The sequence below is a fragment of the Pseudophryne corroboree genome, chromosome 4 (genome assembly GCF_028390025.1).
Source record: "Pseudophryne corroboree isolate aPseCor3 chromosome 4, aPseCor3.hap2, whole genome shotgun sequence".
In the NCBI taxonomy this organism is placed as follows: Eukaryota; Metazoa; Chordata; class Amphibia; order Anura; family Myobatrachidae; genus Pseudophryne; species Pseudophryne corroboree.
Window position 1 is genome coordinate 781345178 of NC_086447.1, and position 26843 is coordinate 781372020.

Sequence of the window (26843 nt, forward strand, 5' to 3'; positions counted from 1 at the left end):
ACACAACTCCATTATAACATAATGAATGTTACTAAATATGCCTATATAAGGAATAAAAAATCATATTCCAAGGCATAAACAAGAAATATCTCGAGGTGTGAAAAAACATAATACTACAGGAACGCTACCATATCTATATCTTGATGCTATGGACTGGCCCACCCGTTCCCCAGACCTGAATCCAATTGAGCACATCTGGGACATCATGTCTCGCTCCATCCACCAACGCCACGTTACACCACAGACTGTCCAGGACTTGGTGGATGCTTTAGTCCAGGTCTGGGAGGAGATCCCTCAGGAGACCATCTGCCACCTCATCAGGAGCATGCCCAGGCATTGTAGGGAGGTCATACAGGCACGTGGAGGCCACACACACTACTGAGCCTCATTTTGACTTGTTTTAAGGACATTACATCAAAGTTGGATCAGCCTGTAGTGTGTTTTTCCACTTTAATTTTGAATGTGACTCCAAATCCAGACCTTCATGGGTTAATAAATTTGATTTCCATTGATAATTTTTGTGTGATTTTGTTGTCAGCACATTCAACTATGTAAACAAAAGGAAGGAGAGTATACACTGCGCCCACAGATAACAGCAGTGAAGGTGTACAAGGAGATGTCACTCTTTCTCCACCAAAACACTTAGAAAAAAAACAAGAGTCCACCTTCCTCTGCGCTATCCGTAAGTCCTTAAATTATATTTCAATAACAATTATTCAAACAAAAGAAATCAGTCTCAAATTCTAGAGTCCATAAAGGGGAATCCTCCACAATCTGGATAGTTATAGGTGAATGGTACGTAGGAATCTTCAGTTAACAATATTTGACAGAAGTCTGATCTGCACGTGTAAAAGGAGAATTCTGTATAGGTACGCACCGTACTCACATGTACAATGTGCGTGCTGTATCCATAAAGGTATCTTTCTCCCTCGTGCAGCTTGAGCCTCCTCCCTTGTGGGATCCCCTCGACAGCAAGGAGAAGAAAAGAGGAAGGGGTGGGAAACCCCAATGGTGTAGTACGTTCAATATAATAAATCAGATATACAGAACTGCCACAGATGTTTTAAATCTTATTTGTGATTAGGAGCATACCCGACTCACATGGATAGAGACGTAATACTCCTATAAAGGTATCTTTTATTAATTCAGGAAAAATGGGGGTGATGCGTACCCCAAACTCACGTTCTACAGGATTCCTGAAGACACATCAGGGTTTCTTTAGAAGATGGTTCTCCTGCCTCTTCTCTGTTGTACTCTCCCCAGGGCCACCAGATATGTAGAACCCACAAAGAAGGAAGTTTTTTTAGGGTAATGTATCCATTTATTGTTAAAAACAATTTAAAACAAATAAATTCTTCTTAAGAGCATAATCCACCAAGCAAATAGATAGGGGAACACGACCAAATACTGGGAGGTAGTTGTAAAAAACAGACCTGGGGTGCGGTACGTCCGGATTCCCACACTCCTAAGTGCTGATCTCCTGGGTATTGGGGTGAACCGAGATGAGATCCTCAGACCCCTTGTGAGACCATATGCTGGTGCGGTTGGCCCTGGGTTCCTCCTAATGCAAGACAATGCTAGACCTCATGTGGCTGGAGTGTATCAGCAGTTCCTGCAAGCCGAAGGCATTGATGCTATGGACTGGCCCACCCGTTCCCCAGACCTGAATCCAATTAAGCACATCTGGGACATCATGTCTCGCTCCATCCACCAACGCCACGTTGCACCACAGACTGTCCAGGAGTTGGTGGATGCTTTAGTCCAGGTCTGGGAGGAGATCCCTCAGGAGACCATCTGCCACCTCATCAGGAGCATGCCCAGGCGTTATAGGGAGGTCATACAGGCTCGTGGAGGCCACACACACTACTGAGCCTCATTTTGACTTGTTTTAAGGACATTACATCAAAGTTGGATCAGCCTATAGTGTGTTTTTCCACTTTCATTTTGAATGTGACTCCAAATCCAGACCTCCATGGGTTAATAAATTTGATTTCCATTGATAATTTTTGTGTGATTTTGTTGTCAGCACATTCAACTATGTAAAGAACACAGTATTTAATAAGAATATTTCATTCACTCAGATCTAGGATGTGTTATTTTAGTGTTCCCTTTATTTTTTTGAGCAGTGTATATATATGTATGTATGTATGTGTGTGAAAAAAGTTGATAAGGTGTATCCATTGGTGTCATAAATTTTAAGGAGGCTATGTTAAACGGTAATATACAATTTATTCACATATAAATCACACCAGAAAAAATAGAATACCAAAGCCACAAATAAAAAACTAATAAAATGTCTCCGGAGCTGAATATAAATTAAAAATCACAATTTTTTTTTATAAAACAAGAGGACAAAGATAGCAGTACTAGATAGTACAAGTAAAAAATAAAAGGTAAAAAGAGGAATCAATATCTTAACTTGAGAAGATGGGTTATGCCTTGTATCAACCAACACGTTTTGTCCTATCTGAACTTCATCAAGGGGTGGTAGGTAATTGGGACAGCTCAGATATATATACATGTACTAATGAGAAAGTGATTACTGCATCACTTCCTGTCAGTTACAGGTTCAAAGTTGAAATACTCCTTATATTTATCAACATATAGTACTAGAGGTACCTCCCCAACAGTACCATAATACTATATATATTACACTACATACTTGCCTACTCTCCTGGAATAGTCCGGAGGCTCCTGAAAATCATGTGGCACTCCCAGCCACCCAGAAAAATAGGCAAGTCTCCCGTCACTTGCCGGCACCCCCATGCTCACACTCGCAGCCGCCCGCACCTGTCTGCACTGAGAGGAACAGTGGGCAGGGGGGTGATGATGTGATTTGCTGTGAATCGTGTCATTGTAGCCCCATCCCCCTTTGCAATACTGGTAATGTAAGCATTGCATAGCTGTGACCCACAATTAGGCGATCGCGTCTCTACACCCATGGACTGCCACCTGGTGAGCTGCCCTGGCTGCTCCCTACCTCTGGAGGGAGCTGCCAAAATGTCAGCATGTATGGTATACTCTATACAATATATAGGTATATGCATTGTATATACACACACATATACTTGCGGATAGGTGCAGCACTCCTGGCGGTTTAAATAATGGTATCACACAGGCATCAGGTTTGGCAACATTTCAGTGCCATATATTGTGGTGGCACTTTCGTGTTATATATATATATATATATATATATATATATATATATATATATATATATATATATTAATATATACTATAAACATACTGTATAAAAAAGCCACTGCATGTATTTATGTGTCTGTTTATGTGTGCATGTATGTCATATTTATGCATACAGCTAGTAACTCTTCGGGTTAATCAATTATGGGGACAGATATTATAAATCTGCCCTTATCAGGGGAAAACCATATATATAATGAAAATGCAACCTTTGGCCTTGTCAAACCAGAGTTAAAATATGAGGCAGCAGATGTTTGAACTATTCCTACTTAGGCAATAGCCTGGCTCTAATGATATGTGAAACTTTTTCCCTTTCACTTTTTTCTACTTTCACTGCTCGTACATTTACTGACAGCTGAAAGTATTCAAATAATGATGTGTGCCAGTATATACAACATTAGAATATGAACAGCTCGTGAGTGATTTTGAAAAAAATCGAAAGTTTAGAGTAATACTTAAGTGTTAGTAAAAAAGCACATCATCAGGTTTTCAGTACAGCTTCTCTTCACTAAAAAATTACAAGTGGGAAATATACATACTGCAGCTTATCAATAAATAAATATTGGCAAAACCAAAATGCTGTTAATCACGGGAGACAGAGGGACTGGGGGCATACCAGCAGCTCACAGAGCATTCCTGTTAAGCCACATCTCCTTTTCTGATGTAATGCTCTCTTTTCAGATTAGCGCGGCTCAGCTGCGCAAAGAGTCCTGTCTCCGTAATCTTTGATGTTGGGAGGTTTGTAAATGTTAAGTAGAATCTGATTGGTTGCTATGAGCAACATCACTAGTTCTAGAATACTCCCACTTAGTACATTTAACCCAGTGTATCTGGTAATACAATCCTACATTATAGAGATGTGCGGCTGGCACTTTTCATGTTTTGTGTTTTGGTTTTGGTTCTAAACCACTTTCGTGTTTTGGTTTTGGCTTGGTTTTGCAAAAACCACCCTTTCGTGTTTTGGTTTTGGATCTGGATGATTTTTGAAAAAAACATAAAAACGGCTAAAATCACAGAATTGGGGGGTAATTTTGATCCTACGGTATTATTAACCTCAATAACATTAAGTTCCACTAATTTCCAGTCTATTCTGAATACCTCACACCTCACAATATTGTTTTTAGGCCAAGAGGTTGCACCGAGGTGGCTGTATGACTAAGCTAAACGACACAAGTGTGCGGCACAAACATCTGGCCCATCTAGGAGTGGCACTGCAGTGTCAGACAGGAGGGCATATATAAAAAAAGGGCCCAAACAGCACATGATGCAAAGAGGAAAAAGAGGTGCACCGAGGCTGCTTTATGACTAAGCCAAGCGACACAAGTGTGCGGCACAAACACCTGGCCCATCTACGAGTGGCACTGCAGTGTCAGACAGGATGTCACTTTTCAAAAACTAGGCCCCAAACAGCACCTCATGCAAAGATGTAGAAGAGGTGCAATGATGTAGCTGTATGACTAAGCCAAGCGACACAAACAATTGGCCCATATAGGAGTGGCACTGCAGTGCCAGACAGGATGGCACTTTTCAAAAACTAGGCCCCAAACAGCACCTCATGCAAAGATGTAGAAGAGGTGCAATGAGGTAGCTGTATGACTAAGCCAGGCGAAAACAAACAATTGGCCCATCTAGGAGTGGCACTGCAGTGGCAGACAGGAGGGCAGATATCCAAAAAAAGGCCCCAAACAGCACATGATGCAAAGAAGAAAAAGAAGTGCACCGAGGTTGCTGTATGACTAAGCTAAGCGACACAACCACCTGGCCCATCTAGTAGTGTCATGCAGTGGCTGAATGTCGAAAGTGGGCTGCAATTGTTTGGTCCACTGACAGCATCTCATGCACGCCCCTGTCATTTTTCAAAACATCTGTAATTGGTGGACTTATACGGCAGTACCCCAGGACTAATACAGCAGTACCCCTGGACTCATACGGCAGTGTCACACAGGATGGCACTTTTCAAAAACTAGGCAAAGATGTTGAAGAGGTGCAATGAGGTAGCTGTATGAGTAAGCCAACCGACACAAACAATTCCCACTGGAATTATACGTCCAAATCACTGGAATTATACTGCAAAATCACTGGAATTATACTGCAAAATCACTGGAAATATACGTCCAAATCACTGGAATTATACGTCCAAATCACTGGAATTAAATGGCAAAATCACTGGAATTATACGTCCAAATCAGTGGAATTAAATGGCAAAATCACTGGAATTCTACATCCAAATCAGTGGAATTAAATGGCAAAACCACTGGAATTATACGTCCAAATCACTGGAATTATACATCCAAATCACTGGAATTAAATGGCAAAATCACTGGAATTATACTGCAAAATCACTGGAATTATACGTCCAAATCACTGGAATTAAATGGCAAAATGGAGGTTAAGGGCTTCCATCATCATGTGAAGCTGAACCACTAGTCATGAACATAGGCCAGTGCCTTAGCCGTTCCTTGCCACTCCGTGTCGTAAACGGCATATTGGCAAGTTTACGTTTCTCCTCAGACCATTTAAATTCCTTTATTTGGACTTTTTACTGAACTTTGTCTTTTTGGATTTTACATTTTACTATCACATTGGGCATCGGCATTGGCAGATGACATTGATGGCATTTCATCGTCTATGTCAAATTTTTGTTCTCCATTATTTTTCTGGAGTTAATTAACACAATATGCGGCACAGGAGCACTGGACATATGGCAGCAGAGGATACTACTGTAACTGCCTGGTCACTGAAATGACTGATGGCTGATGCACAGGACACTACCACTGGTCTGATGCAGGACAACACAGTCAGCAACACTGTAAGGGATTTGTTATTATTTGTTATTATTATTCAGCAGCACTGGACATATGGCAGCAGAGTATACCACTGTGACTGGTCACTGGAATGACAGATGGCTGATGCACAGGACACTACCATTGGACTGATGCAGCACAACACAGCAACACTGTAAGGGACTTGTTGTTGTTATTATTATTATTATTATTATTATTATTATTATATGGCAGCAGTGGACATATGGCTGCAGAGGATACCACTGTGACTGCCTGGTCACTGGAATGACTGATGGCTGATGCACAGGACACTACCACTGGTCTGATGCAGGACAACACAGCAACACCATACCTTCCAACTGTAACTTTTTGGCAGGTACAGTACCTTTTTTTATGGTCTGTACCGATTTTTGGCTCTCCAAACTTACATTGAAAGTATAGGAAAAGGGCCTGGCCACACCCCGTTTTTGGATTTGTACCGATTTTTACGTGTAAAATGTTGGAGGGTATGCAACACTGTAAGGGACTTGTTGTTATTTATTATACAGCAGCAGTGGACATATGGCAGCAGAGTATACCACTGTGACTGCCTGGTCAATGAAATGACTGATGGCCGATGCACAGGACACTACCACTGGTCTGATGCAGGACAACACAGCAACACTGTAAGGGACTTGTTGTTGTTGTTGTTATTATTATTATTATTATACGGCAGCAGTGGACATATGGCTGCAGAGTATACCACTGTGACTGCCTGGTCAATGGAATGACTGATGGCTGATGCACAGGACACTACCAATGGACTGATGCAGCACAATACACCACCACCGAACTAATGCAGCACAACACAGCAGCAATGGATATATGGCAGCAAGAGGACACAACCACTGTGACTGCCTGGTTACTGGAATAACTGATGGCTGATGCACAGGACACTACCACTGGACTGATGCAGGACAACACAGCAACACTGAACTGATGCAGCACAACACAGCAGCAATGGACATATGGCAGCAAAAGGACACAACCACTGTGACTGGACAAATACAGCACAAGACATGGACACTGAGAGAACGGAGACACGTTCTCTCTCTACACTCTCCAATGCCGGAGTGAAAATGGCGGGGACGCGCGGCTCCTTATATGGAATCCAAATCCTGCGAGAATCTGACAGCGGGATGATGACGTTTTGCCTCGTTCTGGCTTCCGAGTCAGGCGGGAAAACCCGAGCCTGACTCGGATCCGGGCTCGAATGGTGAAGTCCGGTACGGTTCGGTTCTCTGAGAACCGAACCCGCTCATCTCTAGTTCGCTATGATGTAAACTTGGTCCCAGAGATGGAATATGCTGCAGAATTCCCCAAGTAATGTTATTTGATCTGGTATTTAATTTTCCTTTTTTCTGTATTACTAACTTTTATTCTGACTTCCATTTGTAATTAGGAAATATCAGCAAGGAAACCATGGTACTATGAACACAGATGTGCTGTAAAACATGGCATCCAATTAAATTCTGGCTGCCATTCATCTCAAGCAGTTATAGGTGATGTGCAGCCTTAAGCTGGCCATACACTTGTCTGATATGGCCTCCTTTCACCCGATTCTGATGGATGGGGCCAGGAAATCGGGTGAAAACTGGGCAAATCACAGGTATTTGACATCTGGCTAAGTCGGAGGTCGGACGTGCAGCACATAGGATAAATCGAAATCGCAGCCATTAGGTGCACATTGCAGTTTTTTTTTTAACACCTGCGATATATAGCATGCGTTTTCTTGCATGTCTTCACTTGAGTGCCATTTCTCTGCATTAAGGCTTTGGGGGGCCGGGGCATTTAAGAAAGGGGGTGCCCTAAAGTCTAAAATTAAAATCATAGTATCATTAATCACTAAAGAGAGAATTACAATTAAGTGGTAAAGATTCTTAGTCATATATTAATTGTTAATGTAGTTAGTTAGCAATATTCAGCAACGTTTTGGACCCTTGGCTTGAGAAAGGCCCTGTGGGTTTGAAACATTGCTGAATATTGCTAATAAACCGTTATCTTTAAGCATATTATATGTTTAGAGTGCTGCTTTCTTCTTTTGCATTAACTTTTGCAGCTCTGTCTCTAAGCTTCAAATAGCACAAATTACCCTTAATCTTGGAATCAGTTAAATCAAGAAAAAGCTTTAGAGAGTAGTCCAATGCGACCCCTGAAGTGTAACATGTTGCCTATAATAGTCTAGAACAGTTTAGGAAAATACAGCAAATTTCTGTTTGTTTGTTAAGAGACATAGCACACGTGATCACATAGAACTTATTAGTAAATTTGCATAATTGTCCACATATTTTGCCTCTATTTTGCAATTACACACTTTTTATTTAACCAAATTAAATCATCAGTCAGCAATCACTTTTATCACTCTTTTAACTCAATTTAAATGTCACCCACATTCCCTCCTTTTGGAGCTGATACTGGTGATATTCATGTAATATTGCCGCATACATGGAAGTGTCATTATTCTGTTGGGGGCATTGTACTCTCAATATGTACACATTCCCTTTGATTGATAATATGCAGTACATAACAGAAGGTACATTTATATTGTATGTGTATATTTTTTGTAATTGTGTAGACTAGGACAGTACGGATGGTGTAATGGTTAGCATTACTGCCTCACAGCACTGAGGTCATAGGTCCGATTCCAACCATGGCCCTAACTCATACTTGCCTACCTGGTGATGGCAATCATACATTACCAGGAAAGTCCAGGAACAGAGCATTTTCTCCCTAATGGAGAGGGTCAGGTAGGCAAGTATGCCCTAACTGTGCAGAGTTTGTATATTTTCCCCGTACTTGCGTGGGTTTCCTCCGAGTACTCTGGTTTCCTCCCACAATCCAAAAATATAATGGTAGGTTAATTGGCTCCCAACAAAATTAACCCTAGCGTGAATGTGTCTGTGTGTACATGTGATAGGGAATACAGATTGTAAGCTCCATTGGGGCAGGGACTGATGTGAATGGGCAAAATATTTTCTGTAAAGCGCTGCGGAATATGTGTGTGCTATATAAATAACTGGTAGTAATAATAATAATAATAATAGTGCTACCTTATGTGGGCTGATGGAAATACTATACTATGCTCTAATTGTAGACCACTGTAAATATTTACAGTATTTATTGACCTATTACAATCTTAAACTCCTGAACTATGTCACATATGCAAAAAACAATCGCCCCCACTTCACCTTGGCCAGTACAATGTTTCAGTGAGGTAACTGTAAAAGTTATATGCCAGCATGGAAAACCTTTAATTATGAGCTCATTTATGCTAAATTTATGGAAGTTGGAAAACATTGATCTTTCAAAAGGCAAATAAATACTATTCTATTTAAATAGACCTTATTTTCACTTTATTTAAAGTCCACAGGGCAGAGGCGTAACTAGGGATTTTGGAGCCCAGGGCAAGATCAATAATGGCGCCCCCCCCAATTTAAAAAAAATAAAAACCTACAAAGGAAAGTATGTGCGCATGCCACCGTCGCGCACTGAAAAAAATGGCCATGGCCACACACCAGAAGGGGGGTGTGGACCAGAGGCGTCACCAGGTGTGGTGACACCCGGTGCGCACCCCTGATGTACTGCCGCGATCGCGGCAAAAAAGGGCGTGGCCTTACAGCTAGGGGGCGTGGCTTCGCGGGGATACTGGTATCGTCACTCTGGGGGCGTGCCCAGCATCTCCGGAGATGCTGGGCTTCCCCCAGAGACGGTATCAGTGTGCTGTCGGCTCCTCTGCTATGACAGGAGCCGGGTGCTGTAGCGGAATTTCACACTGCAGCACCTGGCTCCTGTCACTACGGAGGAGCTGACATTTGGTGTCACCCCCTCCAGGTGTCACACCCGGGTGCGGGCCGCACCCCCCGCACCCGCCTTGTGACGCCACTGGTGTGGACAGTGACAATGCGATGTGTCAACATGACACGCCAGCTGTTTCATGTCATACTGGGAACATTCTTTTCAATTCCACATGCACCTTACCATCATCCTCTCCTGCACAAATAGGTGTCACTATATATAAAGATGTCAGAGTGTGTATGTGTAGATGTAGATGCAGTGGTTGAAGTGTAATTTTTGAAAGGAGGTATGGAAAAGTGGGTGTGGCCACTCAACAGGGGGCGTGTCCTTCAGTGTAGTATGACCCCTTATACTATCTAGTACTGGTGCCCCTTTCAAATTTTAGCACACGGTATGAGCCGAAATGCACATTATAGCACACGGTATGAGCCGAAATGCACATTATAGCATACTGTATGAGCCGAAATGCACATTATAGCACACAGAATGAACCGAAATTCACAATATAGCACCCAGAATGAGCTGAAATTCACATTCTAGCACACAGTATGAGCCGAAATGCGCATTATAGCACACAATATAAGCCGTAATGCACATTATAGCACAGAGAATGAGCTGAAATTCACATTATAGCACACGGTATGAGCCGAAAAATTAACATTATAGCACACGGTATGAACCAAAATTCACATTCTAGCACACTGAATGAGCCGAAATGCACATTATAGCACACTGAATTAGCCAAAATTCACATCATAGCACACTGAATGAGCTGAAATTCACATTATGCCACACTATATGATTCACAATTCAGGGACAGGGAAAGAGAGTGACATCAGGGACAGAGAGAGTGACAGCAGGGACAGGGAGAGAGAGTGACAGCAGGGACAGGGAGAGAGAAATAAGGAAACAGGAGAACATTACTTGAGATGAGCAGCGGAGGTGCGGAAGGGACTGTGGTCGGCGGAGGCGCCCATGGGCAGCGGCGGCGGTGATAAGGAGGCCTTCGGTGTGGCGGCGGTCAGGTCCCTCTGACCGCCATTTGTGGTCAGCAGCAAGTGGCTGTGAGCAGTGAGAGGTGGGTGGTGGTCAGTGGTGAGCCTCACAGTTTCGGCGCTCTACACAGCTGCCTAGCCAGGCAAGGATGGGAGCAGCATATGCAGCAGGCTGGCCACTTCCCTCGCCTCCTGCTGCACACTCTTTAATTTTATGGGGGGAAAAAAGACTGCCGGGTCAGTGGAAGTAGTGTCGGTATGCCATATCGCTGCATGCCGGCCTACTAATAAATATATATATATAAATATATATATATATATATATATATATATATATATATATATATATATATATATATATATTGGATGGAGACAGGCGGCACTCAAGCAGACTCAGAAGGAATGAAAAAAGCGGTCCGTTTATTGATCCGACATGTTTCGGGGAACTCCCTGTCCTCAGGGCCTAACAAGCCAAACTGAACCACAATAACACCTTATATACCCACCTTACATACACATACAAATGTACTCACCTGTGTCACGGCGCCAAACGTCAGCTCGAGAGTCCAGTCCCGCGCACCAGTCACCCGCCGATGACGTCACTCAAGGGAGACACGCCGGACCATCATGATGACAACGGGACGCTCCTACGTGCATCTCCACTGACCGTCCTGGCCGGGAACATGCGTGCGCGTCACTGGCCCCGAGCATCCAATTGGTCCGCGGCACATGGTGGTAACCTAGACAACAAAAAAACATAATAAAGACCAGACATAGTAACAATGAAAAATGGCAATGAAAATCATTAAACACAACATAAACACATATAGATTAAAAGAGCTGTTGCATTAAACTAATGCCCCTGTATCCAAAGGTAACCCCCCGCTAGTTAACCCGAGCAGGACCCTATTGAAATATACAGCTGTATTAACTGAATACAGCACCCTGTCAATAAACGGACCGCTTTTTTCATTCCTTCTGAGTCTGCTTGAGTGCCGCCTGTCTCCATCCAATATATTGAGGATCAGCATTGTTTCTCTAGGAGGGCACTGCAGCATATTACCATTTGGAGAGGGAGTGCCGGGATTACTACACTTTATATATTATATATATATATATATATATATATATATACACTGCTCAAAAAAATAAAGGGAACACTAAAATAACACATCCTAGATCTGAATAAATGTAATATTCTTATTAAATACTTTGTTCTTTACATAGTTGAATGTGCTGACAACAAAATCACACAAAAATTATCAATGGAAATCATATTTATTAACCCATGGAGGTCTGGATTTATTTATTTATTTATTACCAGTTATTTATATAGCGCACACATATTCCGCAGCGCTTTACAGAGAATATTTTGCCCATTCACATCAGTCCCTGCCCCAGTGGAGCTTACAATCTATATTCCCTACCACATGTACACACAGACACATTCACACTAGGGTTAATATTTGTTGGGAGCCAATTAACCTGCCAGTATATTTTTGGATTGTGGGAGGAAACCGGAGTACCCGGAGGAAACCCACGCAAGTACGGGGAGAATATACAAACTCCGCACAGTTAGGGCCATGGTGGGAATCGAACCCATGACCTCAGTGCTGTGAGGCAGTAATGCTAACCATTACACCATCCGTACTGCCCTAATTTGGAGTCACCCTCAAAATTAAAGTGGAAAAACACACTACAGGCTGATCCAACTTTGATGTAATGTCCTTAAAACAAGTCAAAATGAGGCTCAGTAGTGTGTGTGGCCTCCACATGCCTGTATGACCTCCCTACAACCCACACAAGTGGCTCAGGTAGTGCAGCTTATCCAGGATGGCACATCAATGCGAGCTGTGGCAAGAAGGTTTGCTGTGTCTGCAAGCGTAGTGTCCAGAGCATGGAGGCGCTACCAGGAGACAGGCCAGTACATCAGGAGACGTGGAGGAGGCCGTAGGAGGGCAACAACCCAGCAGCAGGACCGCTACCTCCGCCTTTGTGCAAGGAGGAACAGGAGGAGCACTGCCAGAGCCCTGCAAAATGACCTCCAGCAAGCTACAAATGTGCATGTGTCTACTCAAACGATCAGAATCATACTCCATGAGGGTGGTATGAGGGCCCGACACCCACAGGTGGGGGTTGTGCTTACAGCCCAACACCGTGCAGGACATTTGGCATTTGCCAGAGAACACTAAGATTGGCAAATTCGCCACTGGCGCCCTGTGCTCTTCACAGATGAAAGCAGGTTCTCACTGAGCACATGTGACAGACATGACAGAGTCTGGAGACGCCAAGGAGAACGTTCTGCTGCCTGCAACATCCTCCAGCATGACCGGTTTGGCAGTGGGTCAGTAATGGTGTGGGGTGGCATTTATTTGGGGGGCCGCACAGCCCTCCATGTGCTCACCAGAGGTAGCCTGACTGCCATTAGGTACCGAGATGAGATCCTCAGACCCCTTGTGAGACCATATGCTGGTGCGGTTGGCCCTGGGTTCCTCCTAATGCAAGTCAATGCTAGACCTCATGTGGCTGGAGTGTGTCAGCAGTTCCTGCAAGACGAAGGCATTGATGCTATGGTCTGGCCCACCTGTTCCCCAGACCTGAATCCAATTGAGCACATCTGGGACATCATGTCTCGCTCCATCCACCAATGCCACGTTGCTCCACAGACTGTCCAGGAGTTGGCGGATGCTTTAGTCCAGGTCTGGGAGGAGATCCCTCAGGAGACCATCCGCCACCTCATCAGGAGCATGCCCAGGCATTGTAGGGAGGTCATACAGGCACGAGGAGGCCACAGACACTACTGAGCCTCATTTTGACTTGTTTTAAGGACATTACATCAAAGTTGGATCAGCCTGTAGTGTGTTTTTCCACTTTAATTTTGAGGGTGACTCCAAATCCAGACCTCCATGGGTTAATAAATTTGATTTCCATTGATAATTTTTGTGTGATTTTGTTGTCAGCACATTCAACTATGTAAAGAACAAAGTATTTAATAAGAATATTTCATTCATTCAGATCTAGGATGTTATTTAGTGTTCCCTTTATTTTTTTGAGCAGTGTATATATATAAACCCTGTGTGAGAGCTACATACAGAGCCGTTGGAAACATGGAAAGGGACAGAGAGAGAAAGAGAGAGGAATGGAGAGAGAGAGAGAGGGGGGCATGGGAAGGGATAGAGAGGGGGGGCATGGGGATAGAGAGAGTAAGAGGCATGGAGTGAGAGGGGCATGGGGAGAAACAGAAGGGGACAGAGAGAGGTGGACATGGAGAAGGGGAGATGGGGAGAGAGGGGGGACATGGGGAGAGATAACAAGGGGGCATGGAGAGAGAGAGGCATACAGAGAGAAAGGAGGCATGAAGAGAGATGGGGCATTGGGAGGGAGAAAGGAGAGGATCTTGAGAGAGAGGGCATGAGGAGAAAGAGGCATATGAGGGGAGAGAGCGTAACGGAGAGAGGCAATGGGGGGAGAGAGATTTCAGCAGCAGCACAATGAGGAGAGGTGCTCGGGAGAGCAGTTATAGACAGTACCTTCAGGTTGTGAGGAAGCTCCGTGGTCTCACAAGCTGGGCGATCCAGGATTTGCAGTGCTCTCAAAGGCCTCCAGACCCCACAGCCAAGCAAAACTTTAGGCGGCCATGGGGGGATATATGATAAGCGGGAGGAGGGTGCTAGCCAAAGACCAGGAGGGGGACAGGCAGAGACATGGGAGGAGGAGACGACGCGGGAGACGGGAGGAGGAGACCCGGGAGACTGATGGGGATAGGCAGAGTTGCACAGCTGCTGATCCAGGAATCCATCACAGTATAAGTCTGAAGAGGAACCGAGCCCGCTTGCCTGTCCAGCTCAGGGAGCGTGACACTGTCACTGCGGCCACACTCCCGGCTCCAGCAGCAGCACACTTAGGAGGGAGGCAGGGAGCTACATAATCCAGTGTGGCGCAATGGTAATGGGTGGCAGCAGCGCAATGGTAACGGGCGGCAATAGAGGGGATGGGTGGGCATGATGCCCTGGACGGCAGCGCCCCCCTCTGCCGGGGCTGCTACAGAGCCCAGGGCACATGCCCTGCTCGACCCCCCTTAGTTACACCTCTGCCACAGGGATAACCTTATTTCTGTGGTTATTTGCAACTAGTGACTTAAGTGGGAGCTGCCAGACAGCTTACTCTGTATTGCAGGGATACAATTAATATGAGTTATAATTTGCACTACACAGTACCCCTAGTGTTTATATCATTGGACCTAATCCAGGTTCAGGTGGAAAGAGCGACACTGCTGTTTACGTGGAAGCAGCAGCTATGCTGACATTATTTTACTTAATGTAAGTAAATATTAATCCATGGTTTACGTTACCCGGGGAGCACCCGTAGCAGATACGGTAAAAAACGACAGGACCATGTTTGTAGTTAATTAAATTCTACACACTGAAGGTGCAATCCAAATTTTGATCCGATTGTCCATTTGGGCATTATCGTTCACGCAACGCAAGCCACGCATCGGTAAAGACATCATTATGTCAACCCCCTTTTCATCCCCTTAGGGGTGGTTTATTAAAATTCTAATTACGTTGTTTTCCCACCTGCAGAATATCTATGTTAAATTTCAGCTTCCTAACATATCGGGAAGTAAGATATTAGTGATGAGTCAGTCAGTCAGTCAGTCAGTGAGGGCTTTCGCATTTATATATACTCAGGGTTGGACTTGCCCACAGGGGTACAGGGGAAACCACCGGTGGGCCCTACTGGCTGGGGCCCCACCCCCTCCTCTAGGGATCAGGTTCCAGACTGTGCTGTCACTAATCTAGTACATTATCTTGCATACACTACAGTATTTACTGTATATATTTATCTAGTGGACCAACCCATGCAAAATGGTTAGGCAAACCAATGTGGCATCTGGCACACCCCCTCTAGAGACTGGCCACACCCCTAAATATGGGCCCCTACCACTGCATTCCCCCAGTGGGCCCTACATGCCCCAGTCCGCCACTGGGTGGGCCCTACATGCCCCAGTCTGACACTGTATATACTATATTCAGGGGAAATTTAAGGAAAAATGACTTCACAGAAAGGGTAGAGGATAAGTTGTATAGCCTCCCATCAGAGGTGGTAGAGGCTAAGACTGTAGAGCAATTTAAACATGCTTGGGATAGGCATATGAATATCCTTACAAAGAATTAAGGTTCAAAAAGGGTTGAGATTGCCTAAAGGATAAAAAAAAGGGGCAGACTAGATGGGCCAAGTGGTTCTTATCTGCCATCAAATTATTAGTGATGTGCACCGGAAATTTTTCTGGTTTTGTGTTTTGGTTTTGGATTAGATTCCGCGGCCGTGTTTTGGATTCGGACGCGTTTTGGCAAAACCTCCCTGAAATTTTTTTGTCGGATTCGGCTGTGTTTTGGATTCGGGTGTTTTTTTTACAAAAAACCCTCAAAAACAGCTTAAATCATAGAATTGGGGGGTCATTTTGATCCCATAGTATTATTAACCTCAATAACCATAATTTCCACTCATTTTCAGTCTATTTTGAACACCTCACACCTCACAATATTATTTTTAGTCCTAAAATTTGCACCGAGGTCACTGGATGACTAAGCTAAGTGACCCAAGTGGCCGACACAAACACCTGGCCCATCTAGGAGTGGCACTGCAGTGTCAGACATGATGGCAAGATTTAAAAAATAGTCCCCAAACAGCACATGATGCAAAGAAAAAAAGAGGTGCACCAAGGTCGCTGGATGGCAAAGCTAAGCGACCCAAGTGGCCGACACAAACACCTGGCCCATCTAGGAGTGGCACTGCAGTGTCAGACAGGATGGCAGATTTAAAAAATAGTCCCCAAACAGCACATGATGCAAAGAAAAAAAGAGGTGCACCAAGGTCGCTGGATGGCTAAGCTAAGCGACCCAAGTGGCCGACACAAACACCTGGCCCATCTAGGAGTGGCACTGCAGTGTCAGACAGGATGGCAGATTTAAAAAATAGTCCCCAAACAGCACATGATGCAAAGAAAAAAAGAGGCGCAATGAGGTAGATGTGTGACTAAGCTAAGCGACACAAGTGGCCGACACAAACACCTGGCCCATCTAGGAGTGGCACTGCAGTGTCAGACAGGATGGCACTTCAAAAAAATAGTCCCCAAACAGCACATGATGCAAAGAAAAATGAAAGAAAATAGAGGTGCAGGCATCGCAACCGACACAATTGGACTCTCCTTGGGGATTTGTGATTTAGAAGAACGCATAGTTCTTTGCTGTGCTTTGCCATCTTAACTCTTAAGTTTTCTAGCAGGAGGATGAGTGCTTCCATCTTCATGTGAAGCTGAACCACTAGCCTTGAACATAGGCCAGGCCCTCAGCCGTTCCTTGCCACTCCGTGTCGTAAATGGCACATTGGCAAGTGTACGCTTCTCCTCAGACGACTATGACATTGGGCATCGGCCTTGGCAGACGACGTTGATGGCATTTCATCGTCTCGGCCATGACTAGTGGCAGCATCTTCAGCACGAGGTGGAAGTGGATCTTGATCTTTCCCTATTTTACCCTCCTCATTTTTGTTCTCCATTTTTTAATGTGTGGAATTATATGCCAGTAATATATCAATAGCAATGGCCTACTACTATATATACTGCGCACAACTGAAATGCACCACAGGTATGGATGGATAGTATACTTGACGACACAGAGGTAGGTAGAGCAGTGGCCTTCTGTACCGTACTGCTATATAGTATATACTCTTGGTCAGCAAACTGTGCAAAACTGCAATGCACCACAGGTATGGATGGATAGTATACATGACGACACAGAGGTAGGTAGAGCAGTGGCCTACTGTACCGTACTGCTATATAGTATATACTGGTGGTCAGCAAACTGTGCACAACTGAAATGCACCACAGGTATGGATGGATAGTATACTTGACGACACAGAGGTAGGTAGAGCAGTGGCCTACTGTACCGTACTGCTATATAGTATATACTGGTGGTCAGCAAACTGTGCAAAACTGAAATGCACCACAGGTATGGATGGATAGTATACTTGACGACACAGAGGTAGGTAGAGCAGTGGACTACTGTACCGTACTGCTATATATATAGTTATACTGGTGGTCAGCAAACTGTGCAAAACTGAAATGCACCACAGGTATGGATGGATAGTATACTTGACGACACAGAGGTAGGTAGAGCAGTGGACTACTGTACCGTACTGCTATATATATATAGTTATACTGGTGGTCAGCAAAATTCTGCACTGTCCTCCTACTATATACTACAATGTAGCACAGATATGGAGCGTTTTTCAGGCAGAGAACGTATAATACTGGTGGTCACTGGTCAGCAAAACTCTGCACTGTCCTCCTACTATATAATACTGCTGGTCCCCAGTCCCCACAATAAAGCAATTAGCACACTGAGCACAGATATTTGCAGCACACTGAGCACAGTCAGATATGGAGCGTTTTTCAGGCAGAGAACGTAGATATTTGCACTTGCAGCACACTGAGCACAGATATTTGCAGCACACTGAGCACAGATATTTGCAGCACAATTTGCAGCCCACTGAACATAGAAACTAAGAGGATGCCAGCCACGTCCTCTCACGATCATCTCCAATGCACGAGTGAAAAAATAAGAATTTACTTACCGATAATTCTATTTCTCGTAGTCCGTAGTGGATGCTGGGGACTCCGTCAGGACCATGGGGAATAGCGGGCTCCGCAGGAGACAGGGCACATCTAAAAAGCTTTTAGGTCACATGGTGTGTACTGGCTCCTCCCCCTATGACCCTCCTCCAAGCCTCAGTTAGGTACTGTGCCCGGACGAGCGTACACAATAAGGAAGGATCTTGAATCCCGGGTAAGACTCATACCAGCCACACCAATCACACCGTACAACTTGTGATCTGAACCCAGTTAACAGTATGATAACAAAACGAAGTAGCCTCCGAAAAGATGGCTCACAACAATAGTAATAACCCGATTTTTGTAACAATAACTATGTACAAGCATTGCAGACAATCCGCACTTGGGATGGGCGCCCAGCATCCACTACGGACTACGAGAAATAGAATTATCGGTAAGTAAATTCTTATTTTCTCTAACGTCCTAGTGGATGCTGGGGACTCCGTCAGGACCATGGGGATTATACCAAAGCTCCCAAACGGGCGGGAGAGTGCGGATGACTCTGCAGCACCGAATGAGAGAACTCCAGGTCCTCCTTAGCCAGAGTATCAAAATTTGTAAAATTTTACAAACGTGTTCTCCCCTGACCACGTAGCTGCTCGGCAAAGTTGTAATGCCGAGACTCCTCGGGCAGCCGCCCAGGATGAGCCCACCTTCCTTGTGGAATGGGCATCTACATATTTTGTCTGTGGCAGGCCTGCCACAGAATGTGCAAGCTGAATTGTACTACAAATCCAGCGTGCAATAGACTGCTTAGAAGCATGAGCACCCAGCTTGTTGGGTGTATACAGTATAAACAGCAAGTCAGACTTTCTGACTCCAGCCGTCCTAACTATATATATATATATATATATATATATATATATATTTTTAGGGCCCTGACCACGTCTAGTAACTTGGAGTCCTCCAAGTCCCTAGTAGCCGCAGGCACCACAAGAGGTTGTTTCAGGTGAAAACGCTGACACCCCTTTATGAAGAAACTGGAGACGAGTCCCAGTTCTGTCCTGTTCAAATGGAAAATTTTAATATGGGCTTTTGTAAGACAAAGCCGCCCATTCTGACAATCGCCTGGCCGAGGCCAGGGCTAACAACATGGTCACTTCCCATGTGAGATATTTGTCAACAGCATGGTCACTTTCCATGTGAGATATTTCAAATCCACAGATTTGAGCGGTTCAAACCAATATGATTTTAAGAAATCCCAACACTATGTTGAGATCTCACGGTGCCCCTAGGGGCACAAAAAAGCTGTATATGCAATACATCCTTTACAATCTGGACTTCAGGAACTGAAGTCAATTCTTTCTGGAAGAAAATCTACAGGGCCGAAATTTAAATGTTAATGAACCCCAATTTGAGGTCCAAAACACTCCTGTTTTCAGGAAGTGTAGAAATCGACCTAGTTGAATTTCCGTCGTGGAGCCTTCCTGGCCTCACCCACGCAACATATTTTCACCACATGTGGTGATGACGTTGTGCGGTCACCTCCTTCCTGGCTTTGACCAGGGTAGGTATGACCTCTTATGGAATGCCTTTTCCCCTCAGGATCCGGCATTCAACCGCCATGCCGTCAAACGCAGCCGCGGTAAGTCTTGGAATAGACATGGTACTTGCTGAATCAAGTCCCTTCTTAGCTCCCCAGGCCCTTAGTCCTCTGTGAGCATTTCTTGAAGTTCCGGGTACCAAGTCCCTCTTGGCCAATCCGGAGCCACTAGTATAGTTCATACTCCTCTATGTCTTATAATTCTCAATACCCTGGTTATGAGAAACAGAGGAGGGAACACATACACAGACTGGTACACCCACGGTGTTACCAGAACATCCACAGCTATCGCCTGAAGGTCTCATGACCTGGCGGAATACCTGTCCCGTTTTTTGTTCGGGCGGGACGCCATCATGTCCACCTTTGGTCTTTGCCAACGGTCCACAATCATGTTGAAAAACTTCCCTATGAAGTTTCCACTCTCCCGGGTGGAGGTCATGCCTGCTGAGGAAGTCTGCTTCCCAGTCGTCCACTCCCGGAAAGAACACTGCTGACAGTGCTATCACATGATTTTCCGCCTAGCGAAAAATCCTTGCAGTTTTCACTGCCCTCCTGCTTCTTGTGCCGCCCTTCTGTTTACGTGGGCGACTGCCGTGATGTTATCCCACTGGATCAATACCGGCTGACCTTGAAGCAGAGGTCTAGCTAAGTTTAGAGCATTATAAAATTGCTCTAAGCTTATTTATGCGGAGAGAATTCTCCAGACTTAATCACACTTCCCTGGAAATTTTTTCCCTGTGTGACTGTTCCCCAGCCTCTCAGGCTGGCCTCCGTGGTCACCGGCATCCAATCCTGAATGCCGAATCTGCGGCCCTCTAGAAGATGAGCACTCTGTAATCACCACAGGAGAGACACCCTTTTCCTTGGATATAGGGTTATCCGCTGATGCATCTGAGGATGCGATCCGGACCATTTGTCCAGCAGATCCCACTGAAGAGTTCTTGCGGGAAATCTGCCGAATGGAATTGCTTCGTAATAAGCCACCATTTTTACCAGGACTCTTGTGCAATGATGCACTGACACTTTTCCTGGTTTTAGGAGGATCCCGATTAGCTCGGATAACTCCCTGGTTTTCTCCACTGGGAGAAACACGTTTTTTTTTTTTTCTGGACTGTGTCCAGAATCTTCCCTAGGAACAGTAGACGTGTCGTCGGAAAAAGCTGCGATTTTGGAATATTTAGAATCCACTCGTGCTGTCGTAGAACTACTTAAGATAGTGCTACTCCGACCTCCAACTGTTCTCTGGACCTTGCCCTTATCAGGAAAGCGTCCATGTTTCTTTTAAGAAAAATCATCATTCCGGCCATTACCTTGGTAAAGACCCGGGGCGCCGTGGACAATCCAAACGGCAGCGTCTGAACTGATAGTGACAGTTCTGTACCAGGAACCTGAAGTACCCTTGGTGAGAAGGGCAAATTTGGACCTGTAGGTAAACGTCCCTGATATCCAGTGACATCATATCGTCCCCTTCTTCCTGGTTCGCTATCACTGCTCCGAGTGACTCCATCTTGATTTGAACGCTTGTATGTAAGTGTTCAAATATTTCAGATCTCACCGAGCCGGTTGGCTTCAGTACCACAATATAGTGTGGAATACTACCCCCTTCCTTGTTGTAAGAAGGGTACTTTGATTATCACCTGCTGGGAATACAGCCTGTGAATTGTGTGAGGGGGAGACGTCTCGAATTTCCAATGTACACCTGGGATATTACATGTAGGATCCCGGAGTTCCCTTGCGAGTGTTGCTGAAACTCTTGAGATGACCCCCTACCGCACCTGAGTCCGCTTGTACGGCCCCAGCGTTATGCTGCGGACTTGGCAGAAGCCGTGAGGAGCTTCTGTTCCTGGGAATGAGCTGCTTGCTGCAGTCTTCTTCCCTTTCCTCTCCCCCTGGGCAGATATGACTGGCCTTCGCCCGCCTGCCCGTATGGGGACGAAAGGACTGAGACTGAAAAGACTGTGTCCTTTTCTGCCAATATGTGACTCGGGGTAACAAAAGGTGGATTTTTCAGCTGTTGCCATGGCCACCAGGTCCAATGGACCGCCCCTTTATACGGCAATACTTCCATATGCCGTCTGGAATCTGCCTCACCTGACCACTGTCGTGTCTCCGTCTGGCAGATATGTACATCACATTTACTCTTGATGCCAGAATGCAAATATGCCTCTGCGCATCACACATATATAGAAATGCATCCTTAAAATGCTCTATAGACAATAAAATCCTGTCCCTGTCAAGGGTATCAAAATTTTCAGTCAGGAAATCCGACCAAGCCCCCTCAGCGCTGCACATCCAGGCTGAGGCGATTGCTGGTCGTAGTATAACACCAGTATGTGTGTATATACTGTTATGATATTTTCCAGCTTCCTATCAGCTGGCTCCTTGAGGGCGGCCGTATCTGGAAACGGTAACGCCATGTTTTTTATAAGCGTGTGAGCGCCTTGTCCACCCTAAGGTGTGTTTTCCAACTCGCCCTTACTACTGGCGGGAAAAAGGGTATACCGCCCATAACTTTCTGTCGGAGGAACCCCACGTATCATCACACACTTCATTTAATTTATCTGATTCAGGCAAAACTACAAGTAGTTTATTCCCACCCTACAAAATACCCTTATTTGTGGTACTTGTGGTATCAGAAATACGTAACACCTCCTTCATTGCCCTTAACATGTAACTTGTGGCCCTAAAGGAAAAATACGTTTGTTTCTTCACCGTCGACACTGGGGTCAGTGTCCGTGTCAGTGTCTGTCGACCGACTGAGGTAAATGGGCGTTTTTACAAGCCCCTGACGGTGTCTGAGACGCCTGGACCGATACTAATTTGTCCGCCGGCTGTCTCATGTCGTCAACCGGCTTGCAGCGTGTTGACATTATCACGTAATTCCATAAGTAAGCCATCCATTCTGGTGTCGACTCCCTAGAGAGTGACATCACCATTACAGGCAATTTTCTCCGTCTCCTCACCAACATTTTCCTCATACATGTCGACACACACGTACCGACCTACAGCACACACATACAGGGAATGCTCTGATAGAGGACAGGACCCACTAGCCCTTTGGGGAGACAGAGGGAGAGTTTGCCAGCACACACCAAAAGCGCCATAATGTATATAACAACCCTAGAAGGTGTTGTTTCTATATATGGGCTCTTAATATATAATTATATCGCCAATTTATGCCCCCCTTCTCTTTAACCCTGTTTCTGTAGTGCAGGGGAGAGTGGGAGCCTTCCTCACCAGCGGAGCTGGTCAGGAAAATGGCGCTGAGTGCTGAGGAGAATAAGCTCCGCCCCTTTCACGGCGGGCTTTTCTCCCGGTTATTAGGAAAACTGGCCTGGGTTAAATACATACATATAGCCTTAATGGCTATATGTGATGTATTTATTTGCCTCTAAGGTAATCTATATTGCTGCCCAGGGCGCCCCCAGCAGCGCCCTGCACCCTCCGTGACCGAGATCAGTGAGCCGTGTAGCAACAATGGCGCACAGCTGCAGTGCTGTGCGCTACCTTCATGAAGACTGAGGAGTCTTCTGCCGCCTGTTTCCGGACCTCCGTTCTGCCGTTCTTCAGCGTCTGTAAGGGGGATCGGCGGCGCGGCTCCGGGACGAACCCCAGGCTGACCTGTGTTCCGACTCCCTCTGGAGCTCAGTGTCCAGTAGCCTAAGACTTCAATCCTCCTGCACGCAGGTGAGTTGCAAGTCTCTCCCCTAAGTCCCTCGTTGCAGTGATCCTGTCGCCAGCAGGAATCACTGATTAGAAACCTAAAAAAAAACTTTTCTAAACAGCTCTTTAAGAGAGCCACCTAGATTGCACCCTCTCGGACGGGCACAAAAACCTAACTGAGGCTTGGAGGAGGGTCATAGGGGGAGGAGCCAGTACACACCATGTGACCTAAAAGCTTTTTAGATGTGCCCTGTCTCCTGCGGAGCCCGCTATTCCCCATGGTCCTGACGGAGTCCCCAGCATCCACTAGGACGTTAGAGAAATGGCGGCGACGCGCGGCTCCTTATATAGAATACGAATCTCGCAAGAATCCGACAGCGGGATGATGACGTTCGGGCGCGCTCGGGTTAACCGAGCAAGGCGGGAGGATCCGAGTCTGCCTCGGTCCCGTGTAAAATGGGTGAAGTTCGGGGGGGTTCGGATCCCGAGGATCCGAACCCGCTCATCACTAGTTTCTATATATATAGATTACTGAAAACATATGTATCTGCTGATCTGTATCAATAAAAAAGATCTGTTTTGCAGCGTGGCACAATATCGTTAAAACAAACTTGAAAACATTTAAAAGGCAAAACCTGCCTAGTTTCGTCCATGTGCATGTCTGCCTAGTTATGTTGCAGTGAATAATGGAGGGAATGACTGTGGGAGCCAAGGCTAGTCAGCTGATCGCTCCAGATCAAAAGTAGATAGGTTACAAACAACAAATTCCCTGAAAGCAACAGAGTGTGTCTTCAGTCTGCCTTTTGCATTGCTGTGAGGTATTATGCGCTGGCCCACAAATATACAAGGATAACCCTCAGTTAAATTGACAACAGCCTGTATATCATACAATGATCATTTATTTAGACACATTAACGTCAAATCTGTTCTTTACCTTTCATCTGTTTTATTGTGGAAATGGGCTCCAGATTCTGGACCTGTGCCTAGCTCTCACTATAAATATTAAGCTTCAAAGATTAAGTATCATCAACCTCTAAATTATACCTTGGCTCAGACAAGATGCTGTTATTACTGCATGTGATAAAAGGACGGATTTATCTCAACAAATATGATGACAAAGACGTTTTGCTATGTAACCATAGACAGAAATATACTTCGGCTAACAAAAGCGCTGAAAGCGCATATTTAGTCACAAAATCCAAATAACATATCGCAAGTGAAGAGAAATAAAAAGAGTAGCGGTGAAACAAAGTCTTTTCTAGTTGTGACAGTTCAGAACTGATAATACCATATTAAATACAAGTTAAATTACAAGTGAAGAACATACATGAGAAATAAAATGTACCAAAATAATTTAGACCCCCTTACACGTACAATAAGTATATTTTAAATTGCCATATGAAGGGTTATTTAATAGCATAGTAATAATTATGTACAAAACACACATCTATAGTATGTATGCTTGCAGGACACGGTAGCTTGGCTGTTCTTATTTTAGCTGTCTTTACATACTTTACCCACAGGACTATCAGCCTCATTTGTCTAAGCTCCCCTGGGAAAGGGCAGGACAAGGCACCAGGGAGTATATTTACTAAAAATCGATTTGGGTCGATTTGGGTCAATGTTTGGTCGATTTTAGGCCAATTTTGTGTTTCAGGGTCTAAATCACACATTTACTAACAGATGATTTTTGACATTGTGTAAAAAATTTTTCAAAAATCATCTGTTAGTAAATGTGGATTTTAGACCCCAAAATACTAAATTGATTTTTAGTAAATATACCCCTAAATCCCACATTTACTAACAGGTTGTTTTTTTTTTATTTTATTTTTTTTAAAGGATGTCAAAAATCATCTGTTAGTAAATGTTTGGTTTAGACTCTGAAACACAAAATCGACTAAACATCAACCAAATATTGATCAACATCGACCCAAATTGACTTTTAGTAAATATACTCCCATGTCTCTGTGTTTTGTACTACTGACATGTGCAGTACATGCAAGGAAGCCTCATTTGTTTCCCCAACCCATGCTGTCACTATTACCACTCGTTTCATACTAAAATTATAATTGAATTAACATTTGTTTTGGTACATCTTTTTCTAGTTTTAATTATTATTTCTTTAATTTATATATTTTATTTAATATTATCAGTAAAGTGTGAAACATCCAGTCCCATATATCTGTAAGTGATTGCGGCTCCAACCCAGTGACTGCAAGGCTGGCCAGAACAGTCACAGGCATACACTCTAGAGAGAGGTGGAAGGGAAGCCATTCCCATACCCTTTCTGTTAGTACATGGCAGTATCTTCCAGGCAGGGCCGGTTCAGGGGCTTTTTGCTCCCCGGGCGGCAATAGGGGGCGTGGCTTCATACAGGGGGCGTGTCAGTTACGCCCCCTGTACAGTAGTAGTGCCGCTGAAATGATGTGCGGTGCACAATGACGTCATCGCACACCGCACAGTAAAGGTCCTCTCCACGAAGGGAAACTAGACACGTAGCGTCTAGTTTCCCTTCACAGCGGGCAGCGGGGGGGCACAGCAGCAGTGGATCTTGCCCTGGTGCGGCGCCCTCCGGAAGGCGGCGCCCTGGGCAAAAGTCCTGCTTGCCCGTGGCAAGATCCGCTACTGCTTCCAGGTAAGATATAGATGGTGGGGGTTATTCTGCTTTGAGGATACTGGCCCTCACTCAAGCAGCAAACCCAACACTAGGCTCACTGTATTCCCAGTTTTGCTAGACCTGGCACTACTCTTGATTCTCCTGCTGCTGACTTTCTGTTGCTCCTGTATAAAGACGTCTTTCTATTCCCTAACATTGAATACAACCCCACCACCTAATCTGCCTGCGCAGGGATATGTCTTAAATTTATGTACTGGTGATTGTGTATTACAACATCAATTTTGCATTGGACTCTTAGTGGGATTCAAGGATGAATTTTTGCTGGGGGTCCCGTTTTATTGCTTCCTAATTTATATATCATCAAGCTCCCTTGAACTGCTAGTACAATACAGAGAATATAGCATAGTTTAAAAGTTGCCAAGTGAGTAATGAAGTGTGATGGATATACTGATTAAATGGCAGCAGCAACTGTGCAACCAGGTGCCACTCAGGATTTAACAGGATTTAATTGTATACATGACAATTTACAGTA

General features: G+C 44.8%; 1 long non-coding RNA gene across 5 annotated transcripts in view; it reads right to left on the reverse strand.

Annotated features, from left to right (window-relative positions):
- LOC134910369 (uncharacterized) overlaps positions 1–26843 on the reverse strand; it is a 237037-nt gene that overhangs the window by 199210 nt on the left and 10984 nt on the right. Inside the window, exon 2 of one of the 5 annotated variants that reach the window (XR_010176177.1) lies at positions 11347–11553. The exons of the other annotated variants lie outside the window; for them this stretch is intronic. This is a non-coding gene — a long non-coding RNA (uncharacterized LOC134910369). The remainder of the gene's footprint in view (positions 1–11346; positions 11554–26843) is intronic. 5 annotated transcript variants of the gene reach the window in all.